We start from the raw sequence: 25,000 nt of genomic DNA, 5'->3' as shown, positions 1-25,000 counted from the left end.
GTGACAATGTCAGACCACGAAGGAAAAATGAAACAGGAAATTTCCTTAAGTACTTTCGTATATTAAATACATCTTCAGAAGGTCATTTTACAGATCGAGTGATGGGTATAAATAGGCAGGAGAGAGTGGTGAAGTAAGGTGAGGTACAATACTTGGACAACGCAGAAGGCCCATTGGCCCATCAGATGCACCCAATTGGCCCATCCGATGTAGCCCAATGGCCCATCTGATATAGCAGACATACAAGCATAATACATAGGTAATTATAACATAAAGAGGTAAATATATACAATAAATTAGTGAGACAAATGTTTTTCAATGATTCTACTTAAATCGCCCTTTAGCTGATCTATTAGAAATGGATCTAAGTTATATAGACCACTGCTAATATTCAAATTACTTTCTTTGGTGATCTGTATCAAAGCGGATTCAATTATGTTTCTGTTGTGTGAGACAACATTAGTGAGACATTTGTCTCACTAATTTATTGTATATATTTACCTCTTTATGTTATAATTACCTATGTATTATGCTTGTATGTCTGCTATATCAGATGGGCCATTGGGCTACATCGGATGGGCCAATTGGGTGCATCTGATGGGCCAATGGGCCTTCTGCGTTGTCCAAGTATTGTACCTCACCTTACTTCACCACTCTCTCCTGCCTATTTATACCCATCACTCGATCTGTAAAATGACCTTCTGAAGATGTATTTAATATACGAAAGTACTTAAGGAAATTTCCTGTTTCATTTTTCCTTCGTGGTCTGACATTGTCATATATATATATATATATATATATATGTCGTACCTAATAGCCAGAACGCACTTCTCAGCCTACTATTCAAGGCCCGATTTGCCTAATAAGCCAAGTTTTCATGAATTAATGTTTTTTCGTCTACCTAACCTACCTAACCTAACCTAACCTAGCTTTTTTTGGCTACCTAACCTAACCTTACCTATAAATATAGGTTAGGTTAGGTTAGGTAGGGTTGGTTAGGTTCGGTCATATATCTACGTTAATTTTAAGTCCAATAAAAAAAAATTGACCTCATACATAGAGAAAAGGGTTGCTTTATCATTTCATAAGAAAAAAATTATAGTAAATATATTAATTCAGGAAAACTTGGCTTATTAGGCAAATCGGGCCTTGAATAGTAGGCTGAGAAGTGAGTTCTGGCTACTAGGTACGACATATATATATATATATATATATATATATATATATATATATATATATATATATATATATGTCGTACCTAGTAGCCAGAACGCACTTCTCAGCCTACTATGCAAGGCCCGATTTGCCTAATAAACCAAGTTTTCATGAATTAATTGTTTTTCGACTACCTAACCTACCTAACCTAACCTAACCTAGCTTTTTCGGCTACCTAACCTAACCTATAAAGATAGGTTAGGTTAGGTTAGGTTAGGTAGGGTTGGTTAGGTTCGGTCATATATCTACGTTAATTTTAACTAAAATAAAAAAAAATTGACCTCATACATAATGAAATGGGTAGCTTTATCATTTCATAAGAAAAAAATTTGAGAAAATATATTAATTCAGGAAAACTTGGCTTATTAGGCAAATCGGGCCTTGCATAGTAGGCCGAGAAGTGCGTTCTGGCTATTAGGTACGACATATATATATATATATATATATATATATATATATATAATATATATATATATTATTAAATATGACCGAAAAAGTAAGATTAATAATTCTTACACGAATTTTCTCAATCTTTCGTACATTTCTTTTCACTGTTGGAGGTAATACAAAAATCAATTCTCCAAAATTCATTTTTAATTCTAGTCTGACGCGACACGAGCGCGTTTCGTAAAACTTATTACATTTTCAAAGACTTTAGTTCACAAATACACAACTGAATAGAACTTACACATCTCCGATTTTGTTTATATCTACATTTGAGTGAGGTGGATGGGGTGAGGTGGTATTAATAGGGTATTAATTTCATCAACACAAGACAGAACAAGAGGTGGCATTAATAGGGTATTAATTTCATCAACACAAACACAGAACACGAAACAATGGGTATTGAATAGAAGTGTTTGTAGAAAGCCTATTGGTCCATATTTCTTGATGCTTCTATATTGGAGCGGAGTCTTGAGGTGGGTAGAATATAGTTGTGCAATAATTGGCTGTTGATTGCTGGTGTTGACTTCTTGATGTGTAGTGCCTCGCAAACGTCAAGCCGCCTGCTATCGCTGTATCTATCGATGATTTCTGTGTTGTTTACTAGGATTTCTCTGGCGATGGTTTGGTTATGGGAAGAGATTATATGTTCCTTAATGGAGCCCTGTTGTTTATGCATCGTTAAACGCCTGGAAAGAGATGTTGTTGTCTTGCCTATATACTGGGTTTTTTGGAGCTTACAGTCCTCAAGTGGGCATTTGAAGGCATAGACGACGTTGGTCTCTTTTAAAGTGTTCTGCTTTGTGTCTGGAGAGTTTCTCATGAGTAGGCTGGCCGTTTTTCTGGTTTTATAGTAAATCGTCAGTTGTATCCTCTGATTTTTGTCTGTAGGGATAACGTTTCTATTAACAATATCTTTCAGGACCCTTTCCTCTGTTTTATGAGCTGTGGAAAAGAAGTTCCTGTAAAATAGTCTAATAGGGGGTATAGGTGTTGTGTTAGTTGTCTCTTCAGAGGTTGCATGGCGTTTCACTTTCCTTCTTATGATGTCTTCAACGAAACCATTGGAGAAGCCGTTGTTGACTAGGACCTGCCTTACCCTACAGAGTTCTTCGTCGACTTGCTTCCATTCTGAGCTGTGGCTTAGAGCACGGTCGACATATGCGTTAACAACACTCCTCTTGTACCTGTCTGGGCAGTCGCTGTTGGCATTTAGGCACATTCTTATGTTCGTTTCCTTAGTGTAGACTGCAGTGTGGAAACCTTCGCTCTTTTCCATGACTGTTACATCTAGAAAGGGCAGCTTCCCATCCTTTTCCATCTCGTAAGTGAAACGCAGCACGGAACTCTGCTCAAATGCCTCCTTCAGCTCCTGCAGATGTAGCTGCAGTTACCTTTCTAGATGTAACAGTCATGGAAAAGAGCGGAGGTTTCCACATTGCAGTCTACACTAAGGAAACGAACATAGGAATGTGCCTAAATGCCAACAGCGACTGCCCAGACAGGTACAAGAGGAGTGTTGTTAACGCATATGTCGACCGTGCTCTCAGTCACAGCTCAGAATGGAAGCAAGTCGACGAAGAACTCTGTAGGGTAAGGCAGGTCCTAGTCAACAACGGCTTCTCCAATGGTTTCGTTGAAGACATCATAAGAAGGAAAGTGAAACGCCATGCAACTTCTGAAGAGACAACAAACACAACACCTATACCCCCTATTAGACTATTTTACAGGAACTTCTTTTCCACAGCTCATAAAACGGAGGAAAGGGTCCTGAAAGATATTGTTAATAGAAACGTTATCCCTACAGACAAAAATCAGAGGATACAACTGACGATTTACTATAAAACCAGAAAAACGGCCAGCCTACTCATGAGAAACTCTCCAGACACAAAACACAACGCTTTAAAAGAGACTAACGTCGTTTATGCCTTCAAATGCCCTCTTGGGGACTGTAAGCTCCAAAAAACCCAGTATATAGGCAAGACAACAACATCTATTTCTAGGCGTTTAACGATGCATAAGCAACAGGGCTCCATTAAGGAACATATAATCTCTTCCCACAACCAAACCATCGCCAGAGAAATCCTAGTAAACAACACAGAAATCATCGATAGATACAGCGATAGCAGGCGGCTTGACGTTTGCGAGGCACTACACATCAAGAAGTCAACACCAGCAATCAACAGCCAATTAATGCACAACTATATTCTACCCACCTCAAGACTCCGCTCCAATATAGAAGCATCAAGAAATATAGACCAATAGGCTTTCTACAAACACTTCTATTCAATACCCATTGTTTCGTGTTCTGTCTTGTGTTGATGAAATTAATACCCTATTAATGCCACCTCTTGTTCTGTCTTGTGTTGATGAAATTAATACCCTATTAATGCCACCTCACCCCATCCACCTCACTCGAATGTAGATATAAAATCGGAGATGCATAAGTTCTATTCAGTTGTGTATTTGTAAACTAAAGTCTTTGAAAATGTAATAAGTTTTACGAAACGCGCTCGTGTCGCGTCAGACTAGAAATAAAAATGAATTTTGAAGAATTGATTTTTGATTTACCTCCAACAGTGAAAAGAAATGTACGAAAGATTGAGAAAATTCGTGTTAGAATTATTAATCTTACTTTTTCGGTCATATTTAATAATATATATATATATATATATATATATATATATATATATATATATATATATATATATATATATATATGCGGAAAATCCACAGAGAATCCACAGAGTCAGTCTGGTGTTGACAAAGGCTTTAACAAAGCCGAAACGTTCACCTCATTTCATATTTCTCTGTGGATTTTCCGCATAAAATGATCAGTGTTTTGTGATCGTCAATTGCATATATATATATATATATATATATATATATATATATATATATATATATATATATATATATATATATATATATATATATATATATATATATATATATATGAAATCTTCACTATTAAAAAAAACTTTCCTTATTAAGACTACTCATAGCCCAGTCGATAGAGCTTTTCGCCTCACACACATGGGGTCCAGGGTTCGAGTCTCCAACAGCCCAGGTGAACAGAATCTCACATAATCCACATTTCCTTTCTAAATTCCAACTGACTTGTCCTTGAATTCTTACAACGACTTTAAAACTTGTGAACACACTCTCATATCGATTATTATAAGAGAAATTCATCTTCCTGTCACACAGACAGAAGAGTAAGGGGAGACATGATCACTACCTACAAAATCGTCAGGGGAATTGACAGGGTAGACAAGGATAAACTATTCAACACTGGTGGTACGCGAACAAGGTAGGGGGGAGGGTTTCAATGGACTCTGACAAGCACTGTAGGGGCTTCAAGCACTGTAAGGGCTTAATGCTCTCTGACAAGCACTGTAGGGGCTCCAAGCACTGTAATGGCTTAATGCTCTCTGACAAGCACTGTAGGGGCTTCAAGCATTGTAAGGGCTTAATGCTCTCTGACAAGCACTGTAGGGGCTTCAAGCACTGTAAGGGCTTAATGCTCTCTGACAAGCACTGTAAGGGCTTAATACTCTCTGACAAGCACTGTAAGGGCTTAATGCTCTCTGACAAGCACTATAGGGGCTTCAAGCACTCTGACAAGCACTGTAAGGGCTCAATGCTCTCTGACAAGCACTTGAAAAGCTTTACAACAAAACCCTGACCACTTACAACGCTTAAGTGCAAGCAAGCACTTAAAAAGATGCTCAATATACGCTACTTAAAAGTTACAGTATAAAATCACATTCAAATACAGGATTTAGAAAGGATTTTTGGAAATATAAACAATTGAAAAGCACCATTGAAGGCCCCAAGACCACCATAGGAGTAATGAGGAGTTTGGATTCCCTCCAAAATATAGACTCCGGACCCCAGCCCGTCACCGCCCCCGTCGTGTGGGTTCCGAACGGCTGGAGGGTCGACAGGTCTCCATTAGCCAGACTTACTTAGATTCCAATCTCGCATGTACCGACTTTCTTCTTTTTTTACTGTTGGAGGAATCTATTTGGACTCTTTGAGGAAGCCCCCGCGGGGTTCTGGATTCAATGTCCCGTTGCCAGGCTGGTGAGTGGCTACAGAGGTGTGAGTTACAAGGTCTTATGAGTGTCTGAATGGGCTACTTTGGGGTCTAAAACGAAGGGGGAGGTATAGGGGCTAAGATTGGCCCGTTTTTTATGAAGATTTAGACTCTAGTCGCGTCCTTGCAGTAAAGAAATGCTACAAGTTTGTATTCTTATTATTTGAGGAGGTTTTGTGTGTGTACTCATCTATTTGTGTCTGCAGGATCGAGCATTGATTCTTGGATCCCGCCTTTCCGGCCGTCGGTTGTTTACAGTAATGACTCCGGTTCTATTTCCCTATCATACCTAGTTTTAAAATTATAAATAGAGTTTGCTTCCACAATCTGTTCCTTAATGCAATGTGTGTGTGTGTGTGTGTGTGTGTGTGTGTGTGTGTGTGTGTGTGTGTGTGTGTGTGTGTGTGTACTCACCTACTTGTGTTTGCGGGGGTTGAGCTCTGACTCTTTGGTCCCGCCTCTCAACTGTCAATCAACAGGTGTACAGGTTCCTGAGCCTATTGGGCTCTATCATATCTACTCTTGAAGCTGTGTATGGAGTCAGCCTCCGCCACATCACTGCCTAATGTATTCCATTTGTCTACTACTCTGACACTGAAAAAATTCTTTCTAACGTCTCTGTGGCTCATTTGGGTACTCAATTTCCACCTGTGTCCCCTTGTTCGCGTACCACCCGTGTTAAACAGTTTATCTCTATCTACCCTGTCAATTCCTCTGAGAATTTTGTAGGTAGTGATCATTTGTGTGTTTAGCAATGAATTAATTACTCGTAGAGATCTGTTTTGTCTAAGTTAATGCGACAAGTGTCGACGTCTAAGTTAATGGGACAAGTGTCGACGTCTAAGTTAATGGGACAAGTGTCGACATATCGATGAGTTAAGGGGGTCCTGCCCTAATGGTGCGATGCCAACATTAATCATAAATTAATTTACAGTTCCTATCAACAGATTACTCCCATTATCCTTCCACAAAGCTTCTGGACATTTAAAAAAAAACTTGCAGCTCGCGCCGAGCCTAATACTGGCTAGACTGATACATATATCTTTGGGGCTCTAATTATCTTTGTCAATATGTAGTTAAGGTCATGTAATTGAATCAGAGGAAGATATAATTTGATCGTTATCCAACTAATGAGGGGATACGTCCATCATGCCGGTACACGCATCACGGACCTCACGAATGCGCACGAGAACGCATTATCAACACGCATTTCTACCAGTGTCCTTTTAGACCAGAGCAAGAAAGAGAGATATGTGAGTGCTTCCCTGCCAGTAAACACCTCATAAACATCTGTATATACATTCCTGTATATATATATGCAACACCTATATATATTCATGGGTAACTTGGACGTATTAGTCGTTAATATTAAGTAATACAAATCATACAGCCAAATGGTGTTTTTGCTTCTCTATTTTGGAAATTATTGGGTTGTTGGTGTCCAGTCTGTGGTGGAGGTCGGCCGCTCACCCTGACACGCTCTCAATCCCAAGTCCATTCATGTTCCAGCATTATTTGGCGGGTTCAGATAAGGAAATTGCATGTTGTGAAATATAACCGTTCATTTGGACATTAAACCAGGCAGTTTCAGAGAGAATGACATCTTCAAGGGGGCATTACTGTCCTCAAGAGAGGATAAAAAACATGGAGAGGAGAGAGAGAGAGAGAGAGAGAGAGAGAGAGAGAGAGGGAGAGAGAGAGAGAGAGAGAGAGAGAGAGAGAGAGAGGGAGAGAGAGAGAGAGAGAGAGAGAGAGAGAGAGAGAGAGAGAGAGAGAGAGAGAGAGAGTGAGAGACAGAGAGACAGAGAGACAGAGAGACAGAGAGAGAGAGAGAGAGAGACAGAGAGAGAGAGAGAGAGAGAGAGAGAGAGAGAGAGAGAGAGAGAGAGAGAGAGAGAGAGAGAGAGAGAGAGAGAGAGAGAGAGAGAGAGAGAGAGAGAGAGAGACAGAGACAGAGACAGAGAGAGAGAGAGAGAGAGAGAGAGAGAGAGAGAGAGACAGAGACAGAGACAGAGAGAGAGAGAGAGAGAGAGAGAGAGAGAGAGATATGGAAGGGATATTCAATTTTTTACACAGATGGCCATCGTGGGGTTGTTGGCCATGTGGGACAGATGGTCTTCGACATAAGGGTGTTAGGATAAGGATAGAGGCTAGCCCGCGCCAGGAGAGGTAATCAACAGCTTTGAGAAACGATCGAGAGACAACGATTGATTTCGTGGTGAATAGGTGAAGTGGGGGTAGGATAGAATATATCCCCGTCCATCACCCCCGTCGCTATACTCCTACCCTGTCGTCAGGGGATAGTCCTTACTCCATATCTATCCTCCTCCATCCCTTCAATTGATTCCCAATTGATCTGAGTACAGAGAATATACTCTCCATGTAGTTTGACCGGTCACACAGGCTCGTCCATCAGACCATGAGAGATATAATTTACTCCTGAACTCCCATCGGGATAGATCCCCGGTGGAGCAACGTTCTTGCACTAGGCTGCAACAGTTCATCACTCAACGATGAGTCCAGTTGATGAGCTCAGATACCCATACTGAGACTGCAGTACTCGGCTCTCCCGAACCATCATTTGGAATATTCACTGTCTGCATACAGTGTGTATAATTATATTTTAAATCCAGTAAAGCAAAGCAGTGACTTCTACTTTTTCAGTTGCCTGGATGTGGGGAGGTGTTTCCTGCAATGGAATGCCTGGTGTGTGAGAGAGAGTATACAAGAGACATGAGGAAAGCGTCACATATCTGACACACCTGTACACACCCGCCACACATATATCAAGCCGTCATATCTAGCAACAGCGCTCAACAAGCGGGGTTTATTTAAGGAATCTAAATTCGCCGCGGTTGCAAATTACTCAGTTGCATATAATCTGCCACAAGATTTACTGGAGTGAAAATTGTTCAATGGTATAGAATCAGGGGGACGAGGCTCCTCGTAAGTAGTTGTCTTGGAGAGGAATTGAGCCACTGAAATTAATTACTGGTCATATATGGTTTGTAAGAGGTCGTAGCCTCGTACAAGCCCGCTATAAGCTCCAGTTTCAGGGGTGGTAACCAGGGACTCTGACCCTTATGATCGTCAGGATTATCTGGAGGATAGCGGACCATATGCTCAGACCAAGACGATATCGAACCATCGGCAATGTTGACCTTCCTCTGATGCCTCTGTTCACCTGTATAAAAAACAAAATTTTAGTAACTTATCTTGAGATGATTTCGGGGCTTTAGTGTCCCCGCGGTCCGGTCCTCGACCAGGCCTCCACCCCCAGGAAGCAGCCCGTGGCAGCTGACTAACACCCAGGTACCTATTTTACTACTAGGTAACAGGGGCATAGGGTGAAAGAAACTCTGCCTATTGTTTCTCGCTGGCGCCTGGCATCGAACCCGGGACCATATGCAGCCCGTGACAGGTGACTAACTCCCAGGTACCTATTTTACTGCTAGGTAACAGGGGCATAGGGTGAAAGAAACTCTGCCTATTGTTTCTCGCCGGTGCCTGGGATCGAACCCAGGACCACAGGATCACAAGTCCAGCGTGCTGTCCGCTCGGCCGACCGGCGCCCTAGTATGGTTTTATAACTATCTCCTTCGCTACGACACTTGGTCATATGGTTCGCCTGGCGTTCTAACGTCCGGGTTTTGCACCCTTCGAGTCAGGATCTAAGTTGCAAAGTTGCACAGTTACGGGCTATTGAAGTCACAGATACGGCGCGCGCGCGAGCTGGGTTAAGCACGCGCTTGCACGCTACCTCCCAGACACGTCCATTTTGTACAAATTATTAATTATTAAACCAAATAAATGATTACTTATGCACTACACATACGTACCCAGTCCATGTACGTATCAAATACAAGTACGTGCTCAGTATATGTACGTACCAAGTACATATATACACACATTACATACACGAATCCAGTACATACATGTGCTCTTTTTTTTCCTACCACAGACGTAGCCAGACATTTACAACGCTAACTAGCATATATACATTTTAGACTGTCCTCCATGGACAGGGTTAGAGATGTGTTAAACATATAGTTCAAGGGTTTATTGAACAATCAACCACAGAAGGTGATTCGGTGCTTTTAACATGCAAATATAACTTACATACGTAAATACATAGATACACAGATTTACGTATGCCCTACATTAAGTGTTCGATGTGTCTTTTACATAGAGTCATTAATGTGCATTTACAAAGGTGAAATGTAATTCTGATCAGCTTCCACATATACTTTATACACATACATATACATACACATGTGCCCTAAACATATACAAACCAACTTCATGTTCCGACCATTACATGTATACTGGATACCCACTACACATATGTACCCAATATATGTGTATGTACCCAACTGCATATATGTACCCAATATATACGTGTGCATGCACTGCATATATGTACTAAGCCATTACGACTACATAGCACTTGGAAGGGATATTAGGATAGGGACATAGGTTAGGACGGATGGGGGGGGGGGGTGAGGACTAGTGTCCAACCACTTGGACGGTCGGGGATTGAACGCCGACCTGCAAAGAGCGAAACCGTCGCTCTACCGTCCAGCCCAAGTTAATGTAGCAATGTCCCTCTTGGTATACAGGTATACTGACTGTACAGTGGTAGTTTACCAATACCAGCAAGTGGTGTGTTGAACAAGGTAGTTCGCATTGAATCCTATACCTATTCCATCGTTTTGGGGCTTGACCGACCTGTCAAAAGGTCAGGTAAGCGCCCTCCTATGTATTCACCTAGTTGTGCTTGCGGGGGTTGAGCTCTGGCTCTTTCGGCCCGCCACCTTACCTTGAGGTGCTTCCGGGGCTTAGTGTCCCCGCGGCCCGGTCGTCGACCAGGCCTCCTGGTTGCTGGACTGATCAAGCCACGGTGCCTTACATATTCCCACGGTGCCTGAAACATTCCCACGGCAATCCCGCGACTCTTATATCGTATCATGCTGTGTTTTCTCTTTATTGTGACCAAAGTTCTAAATCACAGCCCCGCTCCTGTGCCAGATAAGTCCCCTACGGGCTCGCCATAGCCCGTGCTACTTGGAACTTTTTGTTCCCAGTAGCTGAATCTTAAACAACACTGGGAGCAGCCCTCCCACACCCCCGCCCAGCTTAAGAGAGGAGCATAAGACTAATGAAGGAATAAGTGCCACAGAAATATTAACAGTGAAAGTTATTAAAGACAATAAAGTTATTAAAGACAATAAAGTTAAAGACAGATTAAGACTCTTAGTAAACCATTAAGACGACAAGCGACCACAAACTGAAGGGTCGGGCCATCAGGGACCCGCGTTCGATTCCCGTCAAACTGGTTTAAATATTTTTTCCATAGATATGACACATAACTGTGGTGTTATTGTTGCGGGTGTTGGGGCCTATCTTGAGGTTATCTTGAGGTTATCTTAAGGTTATCTTGGGGTTATCTTGGGGTTATCTTGAGGTTATCTTGAGATTATCTTGAGGTTATCTTGAGGTTATCTTGAGGATGTCTTGAGAATATCTTGAGGTTATCTTGAGGTTATCTTGAGGTTATCTTGAGGATGTCTTGAGAATATCTTGAGGTTATCTTGAGGTTATCTTGAGGTTATCTTGAGGTTATCTTGAGGTTATCTTGAGGATATCTTGAGGTTATCTTGAGATTATCTTGAGGTTATCTTGAGGATATCGTAAGGTTATCTTGAGGATATCGTAAGGTTATCTTGAGGTTATCTTGAGCTTATCTTGAGCTTATCTTGAGGTTATCTTGAGATGATTTCGGGGCTTAGCGTCCCCGCGTCCCGGTCCTCGACCAGGCCTCATTTTTGTTACACACACCCCAGGAAGAAGCAGCCCGTACCAGCTGTCTAACTCCCAGGTACCTATTTACTGCTTGGTGAACAGGGGCATCAGGGGTGAAAGAAACTTTGAACAGTTGCTTTCACCTCAACCGGGGATCGAATCCGGAACCTCAGGATTACGAATCCTAAGCGCTGTCAACTCAGCTGTCAGGTCTACCAAGGTAGTGAACATTTAGCATCTACAGAGATAAAGAGCTAAGCGAAAGGTTCCAAGAAGTATTCAAAGAAGTATTAATTATTAATTAATAGTAAATTAATTTATTATTGATCTCCGTGACCTTCATGGAGATCAGACATGCAGATGAGCCACAGAGACGCGAGGAGACACTTCCCCAGTCTCAGGGCAGCGAGTAAGTCTCAGGAACTCAAAAGAGGAAGCAATATGAACCACCTCCAACAAGAATTTTAACATCAAATAAGCCACGAAAGCAAAAATCGAGTGATGCTGCATTTCAACTACCGACTATTGGCAATGACGAGGAGCCCAAGAACTAAAGCACGTCCCCCCCTGGATGGAATCAAGTACCACCCGAGCACCGTCACGGGGCAGCCCCATTGGCTCATTAACTCCCCCGGCAAGAACTACTCATTTACCGCTAATACCTGACGACACACAAACATCTGTCAGCATCGTCTGCCCTGAAATTACCCGCGCCGCCGTACTCTCCCGCCCGCGCCAAGCGTCGGCACCTCCGCTACTCCACCTTACAGCCCTACGCTCCGTTTCTCAGTGAATGTCATGACTTATTCCTCACTCCTTTAGGGAATATTACCGTAATTTTTCAAGAATTTGTTGCGCTCAGAGTGGTAAAACAGGTGGGGCAGGTGGTGGGGGAGTCCGGCTAGGTCCCCCGTCTGTAGGGAGTCCGGCAGGTCCCCGTCTGTATATAGGGAGTCCGGCAGGGCCCCGTCTGTAGGGAGTCCGGTAGGTCCCCGTCTGTAGGGAGTCCGGCAGGGCCCCGTCTGTAGGGAGTCCGGCTGAGTCCTCGTCTATAGGGAGTCCGGCAGGGCCCCGTCTGTAGGGAGTACGGCAGGTCCCCGTCTGTAGGGAGTCCGGTAGGTCCCCGTCTGTAGGGAGTCCGGCAGCTCCCCGTCTGTAGGGAGTCCGGCAGATCCCCGTCTGTAGGGAGTCCGGCAGCTCCCCGTCTGTAGAGGACTCCTGGAAAGTGACCGGAAGATGTGGAAGAGTTTGTGCTGGTCCGGAGGAGTGACCCCTTGTATAACGGCAGCCACTTCTCGCCGGCAGTTCATGAGCTAAACGACTCATTAGTGTTGTTGCTTAAGATTCGCTACCTGGAACATAGTTACAAGTAGCACGGGCTATGGTGAGCCCGAGAAAATGAATCTTACCTCGCCACTCTGGCCGGACACTTCAGTGAACTGATGTAAGGCGATACGACAGGTTAATTGAGAGTGGCGGACAGTTGTTGAGTGATAAGGATCGTCGCTTTTGTCAAGCTGTCAGCTATGGTTGATACTTCGTGGCGCTAGCAATCTTGAGGTTATCTTGAGATGATTTCGGGGCTTAGCATCCCCGCGGCCCGGTCTTCGACCAGGCTTCCTTTTTGTTACACCTCCCCCTTCCCCCCAGGAAGCAGCCCGTATCAGCTGTCTAACTCCCAGATACCTATTTACTGCTTGATGAACAGGCGCATTAGGGTGAAAGAAACTCTGCTTATTTGTTTCCGCCTCCACCGGGGATCGAACCCGGAACCTCAGGACTACGAATCCCTAGTGCTGTCAACTCAGCTGTCAGGGCCCTTACGGCAGTCTTACAAACTCTTACATTCTGGAACGAAAGTTTTAAAGTTTCAAAAGCTTCAAAAGACCTGTATTATTGCATGCAATACGACAACATATTTGTGTATACCTAAATTTCTTTTGAGTATATTTAAACTACAGAAATACACTAAAAAATAATTCCAGTCTGATATTGCAGTCCCTATCCCAGGCCCTAGGGATAGTACCTATCCCTGGTCCTAGGGATAGTTCCTATCCCAGGTCCTAGGGATACTTCCTATCCCAGGTCGTAGGGATAGTTCCTATCCCAGGTCCTAGGGATAGTTCCTATCCCAGGTCCTATGGATAGTCCCTATCCCAGGTCCTAGGGATAGTCCCTATCCCAGGCCCTAGGGATAGTTCCTATCCCAGGTCCTAGGGATAGTCCCTATCCCAGGTCCTAGGGATAGTCCCTATCCCAGGTCCTAGGGATATATTTGCATGTTAAAAGCACCGAATCACCTTCTGTGGTTGATTGTTCAATAAACCCTTGAACTATATGTTTAATACATCTCTAACCCTGTCCATGGAGGACAGTCTAAAATGTATATATGCTGGTTAGCATTGTAAATGTCTGGCCACGTCTGTGGTAGGAAAAAAAAGTATGTACTGGATTCGTGTATGTAATATGTATATATGTACTTGGTACGTACATATACTGGGCACGTACTTGAACTGGATACGTACATGGACTGGGTACGTATGTGTAGTGCATAAGTAATCATTTATTTGGTTTAATAATTAATAATTTGTACAAAATGGACGTGTCTGGGAGGTAGCGTGCAAGCGCGTGCTTAACCCAGCTCGCGCGCGCGCCGTATCTGTGACCTCAATAACCGGTAACTGTGCAACTGTGCAACTTAGTTCCTGACTCGAAGGGTGCAAAACCCGGACGTTAGAACGCCAGGCGAACCATATGACCAAGTGTCGTAGCGAAAGAGATAGTTATAAAACCTTACTAGGGAGCCGGTCGGCCGAGCGGACAGCACGCTGGACTTGTGATCCTGTGGTCCTGGGTTCGATCCCAGGCACCGACGAGAAACAATAGGCAGTTTCTTTAACCCTATGCCCCTGTTACCTAGTAGTAAAATAGGTACCTGGGTGTTAGTCAGCTGTCACGGGCTGCTTCCTGGGGGTGGAGGCCTGGTCGAGGACCGGGCCGCGGGGACACTAAAAAGCCCCGAAATCATCTCAAGATAACCTCAAGATAACCTCAAGATAACCATCATTGTAAGCCAACCTATAACAATGAAACTATGATGCATAGCACTTGAAGCTATTAACAATCATCTTCAAAATCCCAAACCGGTTGAATTCTATGCCTTAAGTGGTTCTGTGCACCTGAGCACCGGTAGAGCAGGTTGTGCATGAGCAATATATATAAAGCGAATTTAAATAATTATGTACAGTATGCGGCGACTGAACGACTGGGCGAACACGACACAAACTGAGCAATTGGGTATTTATCCAGCCACTGAGTGCCTTAAACTCAATTGGAGTTGATTGATTGTTTTTCTCACTCAGAGAGTGACACTCTGATCAACCAGGCTGTGACTCATACGTCAGGCTGCGAGCAGCCGCGTCCAACAGGCTGGTTGATCAGTCCAGCAACCAGGAGGCCTGGTCGACGACCGGGCCGCGGGGACGCTAAGCCCCGGAAGCACCTCAAGGTACGGAGAGTGTTTTGTAGTCCTTAAATACCCAATAGCTCAGTTTGTGTCGAGCTGTAACTTGTAACATTCATGGAATGTGATTTGTGTCAATGGTGATAACAATTGGATATCATTTTAAGTGGATTCCATGCTATGTTGGGGGGGGGGGGTAGGATAGCATTACTTTGTAGATCGACTAGCCACTGAGGCTTCAGGATATCTCTGTGGGGCAGTGAATACGAGCAGCATCTCACTGTCCTGTGTAGCAGTGAATACCACCATCACCACCTCACTATCCTGTGTGACAGTGAATACCACCATCACCACCTCACTATCCTGTGTGACAATGAATACCACCATCACCACCTCACTATCCTGTGTGACAGTGAATACCACCATCACCACCTCACTATCCTGAGTGACAGTGAATACCACCATCACCACCTCACTATCCTGTGTAGCAGTGAATACCACCATCACCACCTCACTATCCTGAGTGACAGTGAATACCGCCATCACCACCTCACTATCCTGTGTGACAGTGAATACCACCATCACCACCTCACTATCCTGAGTGACAGTGAATACCACCATCACCACCTCACTATCCTGAGTGACAGTGAATACCACCATCACCACCTCACTATCCTGTGTGACAGTGAATACCACCATCACCATCTCACTATCCTGTGTAGCAGTGAATACCACCATCACCACCTCACTATCCTGTGTGATAGTGAGAATATGTCAGATTATATTTATCAGTATTTTCAGACGTCGAATATTTGTCTAGAACATCACACAACCAATTTGGGCTTCGGCAGAGTGGCGGAGGAGGTACACCAGGACTCTACCTCACTCCAGACTCACCAGGACTCTACCTCACTCCAGACTCACCAGGACTCTACCTCACTCCAGACTCACCAGGACTCTACCTCACTCCAGACTCACCAGGACTCTACCTCACTCCAGACTCACCAGGACTCTACCTCACTCCAGACTCACCAGGACTCTACCTCACTCCAGACTCACCAGGACTCTACCTCACTCCAGACTCACCAGGACTCTACCTCACTCCAGACTCACCTGTGATTACTTAACGGAGTGATGGCGTGGGGAGTGATGGTGGTGATGGGGCAGGGGGGTGAGGGAGTAGTGGTGGATAGTGTTGGAGGAGAGGGGAAAAAAAACTGTATCGCTATATAAGAATTTTGTTATAGAGTATCCTATATTTATTTTTTTTTACGGGCTCGCCATAGCCCGTGCTACATGGACACTTCGTCCTGAGAAGGTAAATCTTTAGCAACAACAACAACAGATTATCCAATATTATATTTAGTAACTTTCTATCCTCCTCCTTAATTAGATAAATTAGATATCAATTAAATTAAATTAATTAATTAAATTAGATAAGTCTGCACCCCAACTGAACTTCACATTCAAAAATGACGAAAAAAATTGACTTTCAACTTCCCTGTATCATTTTAAAGTCCTCTTGTGCCTCGTGGGCTCAACTTCCCAGATACAATACTGAGTTGCGTTCGAACCCCGCCCCGATTTATGGCAGCGTCGTTGTTGAACTGGTTCACCACTCACACCACCTACAATATTCCACATCGGGTGGACACAAGTTTAATAACTTACACATTCCTGTTCCATGCGTCACTTCTCAAAGCTTACCGGCCATTTTTCTTTTTCAATTCTCTACCATTCGTTTCGCAAGTCATGAATTCGTGGGTATTGTCAAATAGTACACAAAGCTGCTCGCCGAAGCCAGTTTTCTCTTTGTCTAAACCGTATGTATCATAAGAGTAAGATTAGGTTAGGTTAGATTAGGTTGGGGTAGGTTAGGTTTGGTTGGGTTAGGTTAGGTTAAGTTAGGTTAGAGTAGGTTAGATTGGGTTAGGTTAGGTTGGGTTAGGTTAGATTAGGTTAGGTTGGGTTGGGTTAGGTTGGGTTGGGTTAGGTTAGGTTAAGTTAGGTTAGGTTGGGTTAGGTTAGATTAGATTAGATTAGGTTGGGTTAAGTTAGATTAGGCTGGGTTAGGTTAAATTAGATTAGGTTGGGTTAAGTTAGATTAGGCTGGGTTAGGTTAAATTAGATTAGGTTGGGTTAAGTTACATTACTCTGGGTTAGGTTAAATTAGATTAGGTTGGGTTAGGTTAGATTAGGTTTGGTTAGGTTAAATTAGATTAGGTTGGGTTAAGTTAGATTAGGCTGGGTTAGGTTGGGTTGGGTTGGGTTGGGTTGGGTTGGGTTGGGTTGGGTTGGGTTGGGTTGGGTTGGGTTGGGTTGGGTTGGGTTGGGTTGGGTTGGGTTAGGTTAGGTTAGGTTAGGTTGGGTTGGGTTGGGTTAGGTTAGGTTGGGTTAGGTTAGGTTAGGTTGGGTTGGGTTGGGTTGGGTTAGGTTAGGTTAGGTTAGGTTAGGTTAGGTTGGGTTGGGTTGGGTTAGGTTAGGTTGGGTTAGGTTAGGTTAGGTTGGGTTAGGTTAGGTTAGGTTGGGTTAGGTTAGGTTAGGTTGGGTTGGGTTAGGTTAGGTTGGGCTAGGTTAGGTTAGGTTAGGTTAGGTTAGGTTAGGTTAGGTTAGGTTGGGTTAGGTTAGGTTAGGTTAGGTTAGGTTAGGTAAGTTTTAAAATCCTTTCATCAATCATCTTATGTACGATGTGATTTGTCGATGAATCCGTGAGGTACAGAGACCTCTCTTGGTACTTGTTAGCACGGTACACATATATCTTGGTACCTACTGGGATGGTACACTTCTCTTGGTACATATGTACACGGTACAGTTCTCTTGGGGCCTACTTGGACGGTACATTTGCCATTGTACCTGCTAGGAGGGTACATTTCTCATCTCTGTGTTTTGGTGTAGCTCTAATGACTTAATTGTTTGTTTGAAGTTCATGTAACTGTGCTTCGTACATTGACTACGGTACTGTCTCACGGTACTGGGACTACGGTACAGTCTCACGGTACTGTGACTTCAAGACCGTCCCAAGGTAGAACTGTTTTGTGGTTACTCCCCAAGTTCATCTGCTTTGTTTGTAATACAATCTGAGTTTGTGTCCAGTTTTTAAAGCTCACTTTCTTAAGTGCATTATTACTTACATGTTGCTTTGACCTTAAGTTGATGGAAGTTGCTCGGTGTGTGGGGGGGAGGGGAGGGGGGGGTATTAGTTGATAAATTATACACACAAGTTATTTTTCAATTTAGTCAACTTGACCATTTTTATTATGAGGTATCATTATTTCTATATTTTACTTCTTCGGTTGTAATTACTAGTGTGTGTGTGTGTGTGTGTGTGTGTGTGTGTGTGTGTGTGTGTGTGTGTGTGTGTGTGTGTGTGTGTGTGTGTGTGTGTGTGTGGGTGTGTGTGTGTGTGTGGGTGTATTCACCTAGTTGTGTTTGCGGGGGTTGAGCTTTGCTCTTTCGGTCCGCCTTTCAATTGTCAATCAACTTTTTACTAACTACTTCCCCCCCCCCCCACACACACACCAGGAAGCAGCCCGTGACAGCTGACTAACTCCCAGGTACCTATTTACTGCTAGGTAACAGGGGCATTCAGGATGAAAGAAACTTTGCCCATTTGTTTCTGCCCGGTGCGGGAATCGAACCCGTGCCACAGAATTACGAGTCTTGCGCGCTATCCACCAGGCTACCAGGTTGTGTGTGTGTGTGAGAGAGAGAGAGAAAGAGTATGTGAGTGTGTGTGTGTGTGTGTGAGAGAGAGAGAGAGAGAGAGAGAGAGAGAGAGAGAGAGAGAGAGAGAGAGAGAGAGAGAGAGAGAGAGAGAGAGAGAGAGAGAGAGAGAGAGAGAGAGAGAGAGAGAGAGAGAGAGAGAGAGAGAGAGAGAGAGTGTGTGAGTGTGTGAGTGTGTGTGTATCAAGGCCTCACTAAATGAGATTCAAGTCTTTAGTTTAATATGAGATCATCGAACTGACCCGAATAACCCCCAGAGGACAGTAATGAGTGTTCACGACCACCGCCTCTGTGGCTCTCCTCATGAAAATACGGGTTTTATGAAGGGTCGTTTTGATCGCGAATGGCCCAGTCCGACGTGAGGGATATTAGACAATAGTTTTGATGATATATTCTGAGGCTAATGGCGAACGCTTGCCTAAATAATAGTTCATATTATATGCTTCTATTTTTGTTTCGATATGTTATTATCTGTGGTTATCAATCCATGATATATAATTTCATTTTGAATTCATGGAGAATTGAGTATAGAGTATTGTGATCTTCAGGAGATACACTAAGCTACTAGACTCCAGTAGCTTTTAATCTTTTTCAACTGCTCAACTCTCGACAAGCAATCTCAACTATCAAATTGCAAATTATACAGGAGTCCACGATGATAGTGAGGTTCTGGACTACTGCAGCAGTGACTCTATCTCTATCTCTATCCATCAACCCTCTGGCCCTTGTCACCTCCTTATCATAGGCTGACACGACTAACCAGATTCAGTGGCTTTATTAGTGATTACTTGTACGAGTCATTACAGTTGTGAATAGACTGGACAGGAAAGTCTACTGTTTGTGCATCACAGTAGAGTGATACACAAACATCTTTTTTTTTTCGGAAAAGATACTCGACATTTAGCCTTTAAATTTAAATTGTATCCATTCAATTCACTGGACTAATTCATCCAAACTGAGGGGTGTAAATCATTTACTGAAAGAAATATTATGGAGTCTTCGTTTGTAAAAAGTAGTGAATTAGATAATATTAATGTAAGTCAAGGATTATATAAATTAGATACCTTTATAATTGGTAAGATTTGATAGAGGGATAAAATTAGTAAAAGGCTAATTGTACATCTTGTGCATTCCAAGATTGTCTAAATACCCATTTAATCATGTATTTAATCATCCCATCTTCATGTTAATTCCATTATGTGATATTTTGTTTGTGGTTCTTAATCTACTCAAGTGTAGTGGGGTATATAGTCAATGTCTATATATATATATATATATATATATATATATATATATATATATATATATATATATATATATATATATATGAGTGAGGTGGGAAGGGTGATGTGGCATTACATTTGAGTCAATCAACAGCCAATTATTGCACAACTATATTCTACCCACCTCAAGACTCCGCTCCAATATAGAAGCATCAAGAAATTTGGACCAATAGGCTTTCTACAAACACTTCTATTCAATATCCATTGTTTCGTGTTCTGTCTTGTGTTGATACTTTTAATACCCTATTAATATCCTCTAATGCCACATCATCCTTCCCACCTCACTCAAATGTAATGCCACATCACCCTTCCCACCTCACTCAAATGTAGATATAAAATCAGGGAAATGCAAGTTCTAATCAGTTGTGTATTTGTGAAGTCTTTGAAAATATATATATATATATATATATATATATATATATATATATATATATATATATATATATATATATATATATATATATATATATATATATATAATAATAATAATAATAGAGAGAGAGAGAGAGAGAGAGAGAGAGAGAGAGAGAGAGAGAGAGAGAGAGAGAGAGAGAGAGAGAGAGAGAGAGAGAGAGAGAGAGAGAGAGAGAGAGAGAGAGAGAGAGAGAGAGAGAGACTAAACAACACCCACAACATCAATCAACATCAACCACTAACTAATCATGGACATCAATCAACAACTAATTAATAACTGATTGAAAAAGCTTTAAATTTTGACAATTTCTAAAATCCAATTTGATTTTTCAAAGTTTCCCGAATTGGTCTAAATTAGAATATTGTATTAAATGTCGAAGTTTAAATAATATTTTTAATAATAGAAGCTTGTTGAAAGTAGCGGACGAATTGCCCAAAACCGATAATTAGAATAATTGCTCCTAATTACCTACAATTAATTTCCCCTCCGGAATGCTGACCCGTAATTTAAAATGTAATCATGTGTATTTTTCTTAATTACTTGATGGAAGTTAATTGGTAATTAAACAGAGTTCTGGTCATGTTAATTGACGGCAAACTATCTGGTGAGTGCAGCGAATATTATTAATGATATTTTAATATCAATAACCGGTGATGAGTTTGATAAGTCTGGAGAATATGCATCAATTGATGACTAGATCTAAATCTAAAAGCACTAAGACTTTAATCTATCATCATCAACTCATCATGTGGACATCCCACGACCTCAAAGTTTTTAAAGTCCAGTTTCCTCTTGAAGATGTCCACGGTTGTTCCGGCAATATTTCTGATGCTCGCTGGGAGGACGTTGAACAACCGCGGACCTCTGATGTTTATACAGTGTTCTCTGATTGTGCCTATGGCACCTCTGCTCTTCACTGGACCTCTGATGTTTATATAGTGTTCTCTGATTGTGTCTATGGCACCTCTGCTCTTCACTGGACCTCTGATGTTTATACAGTGTTCTCTGATTGTGTCTATGGCACCTCTGCTCTTCACTGGACCTCTGATGTTTATACAATGTTCTCTGATTGTGTCTATGGCACCTCTGCTCTTCACTGGACCTCTGATGTTTATACAGTATTCTCTGATTGTGCCTATGGCACCTCTGCTCTTCACTGGACCTCTGATGTTTATACAGTGTTCTCTGATTGTGCCTATGGCACCTCTGCTCTTCACTGGTTCTATTCTGCATTTTCTTCCATATTAAATAAGTTCCCCAAGTTCATCTTCAGTGCGTTTTCATATCCATTAACTCCCCATAACTAGGGCCCAGATTCACGAACGCACTTACGCAAGCACTTACGAACGTGTACATCTTTCCTCAATCTTTGACGGCTTTGGTTACATTTATTAAACAGTTTACAAGCATGAAAACTTGCCAGTCAACTGTTGTTATTGTTATAAACAGCCTCCTGGTGCTTCGGAGCTCATTAACTGTTCAATAATTGTAAACAAAGCCGCCAAAGATTGAGAAAAGATGTACAGGTTCGTAAGTGTTTGCGTAAGTGCTTTCGTGAATCTGGCCCCAGGTTCCCGCAATATCCAGTGTCCCTATCTCCTCTCTGCCACTAGACAATGAACCAAATAAAGCAAGTTACTCACCTGCTTCAGAAGTCCCCGACTGGCCTCTGGCGGACCCCAGAGCGCCTCGTCCCCCTCTTTCAAAACCCAGGATCAAGTTCACCAGCGTATAAACACGAAGCAATTTGTATTAGTGTCATATGCATCATAGCAGAGTCGACTTGGCCCATGGAGGACCCGTCCTGCCCATGGGGGTAGCGGTCCTGCCCATGGGGGTAGCCGTCCTGCCCATGGGGGTAGCGGTCCTGCCCATGGGGGTAGCGGTCCTGCACATGGGGGTAGCGGTCCTGCCCATGGGGGTAGCGGTCCTGCCCATAGGGGTAGCCGTCCTGCCCATGGGGGTAGCGGTCCTGCACATGGGGGTAGCGGTCCTGCCCATGGGGGTGGCCGTCCTGCCCATGGGGGTGGCTGGGAGTGGGGTCGGAGCAGCCCCTGGGTGGTCAGGATCTCCTGGGCGGCAAGTAAAACAGGTCGAAGGTCAGATCAGGTACAGTAACGAGGAAAGTCAAAGCGGGAAGATGTATAGGATTTATTCAGACTTTATAGACTGGTAGAATATCCTTCAGGTGGGCGTTGGATGGAGGTAAGGATTGATACTTTATTAATAAATCTAACATAATACAATAATAGACGGTTATATATTCTAATAAAAATGCTTAGGTAGACTAATAGAAATGCAAACATTAAATTGAGTTTAATTGTCTATATGGAGAAGAATTTTTAAGCGAGTTAAAAAAAACAGAGTTTAAATATAATAATTGCAAAGTGTAAAGAATAAAACGGCCAATTAAGAGAAATTTAGCGTAGAGAAAACTGCATATAATTTCTCGCAGACTTTATTGAAAGTAGAATCCAGTAGTTTATTGAAAGTAGAGAGCAGAAATTATTTCCTAAAATAAGAAACATGACAGCCTAAGTAAATTAGGCTGTCAATATATATATATATATATATATATATATATATATATATATATATATATATATATATATATATATATATATATATGTCGTACCTAGTAGCCAGAACTCACTTCTCAGCCTACTATGCATGGCCCGATTTGCCTAATAAGCCAAGTTTTCCTCAATTAATATATTTTCTCTAAATTTTTTCTTATGGAATCATAAAGCTACCCATTTCATTATGTATGAGGTCAATTTTTTTCATTGGAGTTAAAATTAACGTAGATATATGACCGAACCTAACCAACCCTACCTAATCTAACCTAACCTATCTCTATAGGTTAGGTTGGGTTATTTAGCCGAAAAAGTTAGGTTAGGTTAGGTTAGGTAGGTTAGGTAGTCGAAAAACAATTAATTCATAAAAACTTGGCTTATTAGGCAAATCGGGCCTTGCATAGTAGGCTGAGAAGTGAGTTCTGGCTACTAGGTACGACATATATATATATATATATATATATATATATATATATATATATATATATATATATATATATATATATATATATATATATATATATATATATATATATATGAGAGAGAGAGAGAGAGAGAGAGAGCAACAGAGAGAGAGAGAGAGAGAGCAACAGAGAGAGAGAGAGAGAGAGAGCAACAGAGAGAGAGAGAGAGAGAGAGAGAGAGAGAGCAACAGAGAGAGAGAGCAACAGAGAGAGAGAGAGAGAGCAACAGAGAGAGAGAGCAACAGAGAGAGAGAGAGAGAGCATGTGGGGCTGGGGAAGGTAACAGGTTAACTGTGGCTTCATCAACCTTTACTCTTCATTATAAAATTAGTTGGTTCTAAAGCTTCCCTCTCTTGATTAATGCCCGCATAATAATGTGGGACCCACCATTACCAAGTCTTGCTGATATAACTCCCTGAGAGAGGGAGGGAGGGAGGGAGGGAGAGAGAGAGAGAGAGAGAGAGAGAGAGAGAGAGACAGAGAGAGACAGAGAGAGAGACAGAGAGAGAGAGAGAGAGAGAGAGAGAGAGAGAGAGAGAGAGAGAGAGAGAGAGAGAGAGAGAGAGAGAGAGAGAGAGAGAGAGAGAGAGAGAGCACTTTGTAATTTTCTCGTAAACTCACTTCAAACAAAAATTGAGCTACAAAATGACTCTATTTACTTTCCTTGAGCTAACTTTTCTTACTCTAGAAAGAGAAAAAATGGCAAAAAATTAGGATAGTTAAGATCAGTATTTTACATATTACATCCCACTGTATTGACTGTACTCTTGGGTGACACAGAGTTCTCCCATATTAACAGGGACTTGATGAAAGAACGTGAGTGACCCCTCACTAACTCTAGTTGCCCTTGGGAGGTGGTGATCTTAGGGGGAGTTAAATACCCCAAAATTACCATCTCTTTTAGGGGTCTGAGTTTGGTGTAGTGGGTTAAAGGCGTACCTGTTATGCCAGTTGCTGGAAGGCTTCTGTGCTGGCTAGGGTTCGAGTCTCCTGATGGGAAAGTGTTCTAAAGTTGTAATGCATATTCATGTATACACAATCGCCTACACAAATACACACATCAGTAATATATTGTATCACAAGTGATTCAACAAGAGGTTCACAACAGTCACTATACAAGGCACTTTACATCTATGGTGAGTCACACAGTTACTAGTCTTGCTCCACACCCACCCAACTGGGCGGCAGCTTTACAGTCATGTGCTCTACACCCACCCAACTGGGCGGCAGCTTTACAGTCATGTGCTCTACACCCACCCAACTGGGCGGCAGCTTTACAGTCATGTGCTCCACACCCACCCAACTGGGCGGCAGCTTTACAGTCATGTGCTCCACACCCACCCAACTGGGCGGCAGCTTTACAGTCATGTGCTCCACACCCACCCAACTGGGCGGCAGCTTTACAGTCATGTGGTCCACACCCACCCAACTGGGCGGCAGCTTTACAGTCATGTGCTCCACACCCACCCAACTGGGCGGCAGCTTTACAGTCATGTGCTCCACACCCACCCAA

This window comes from Procambarus clarkii, chromosome 36 (genome assembly GCF_040958095.1).
Source record: "Procambarus clarkii isolate CNS0578487 chromosome 36, FALCON_Pclarkii_2.0, whole genome shotgun sequence".
In the NCBI taxonomy this organism is placed as follows: Eukaryota; Metazoa; Arthropoda; class Malacostraca; order Decapoda; family Cambaridae; genus Procambarus; species Procambarus clarkii.
This window is presented reverse-complemented; position numbering follows the sequence as displayed.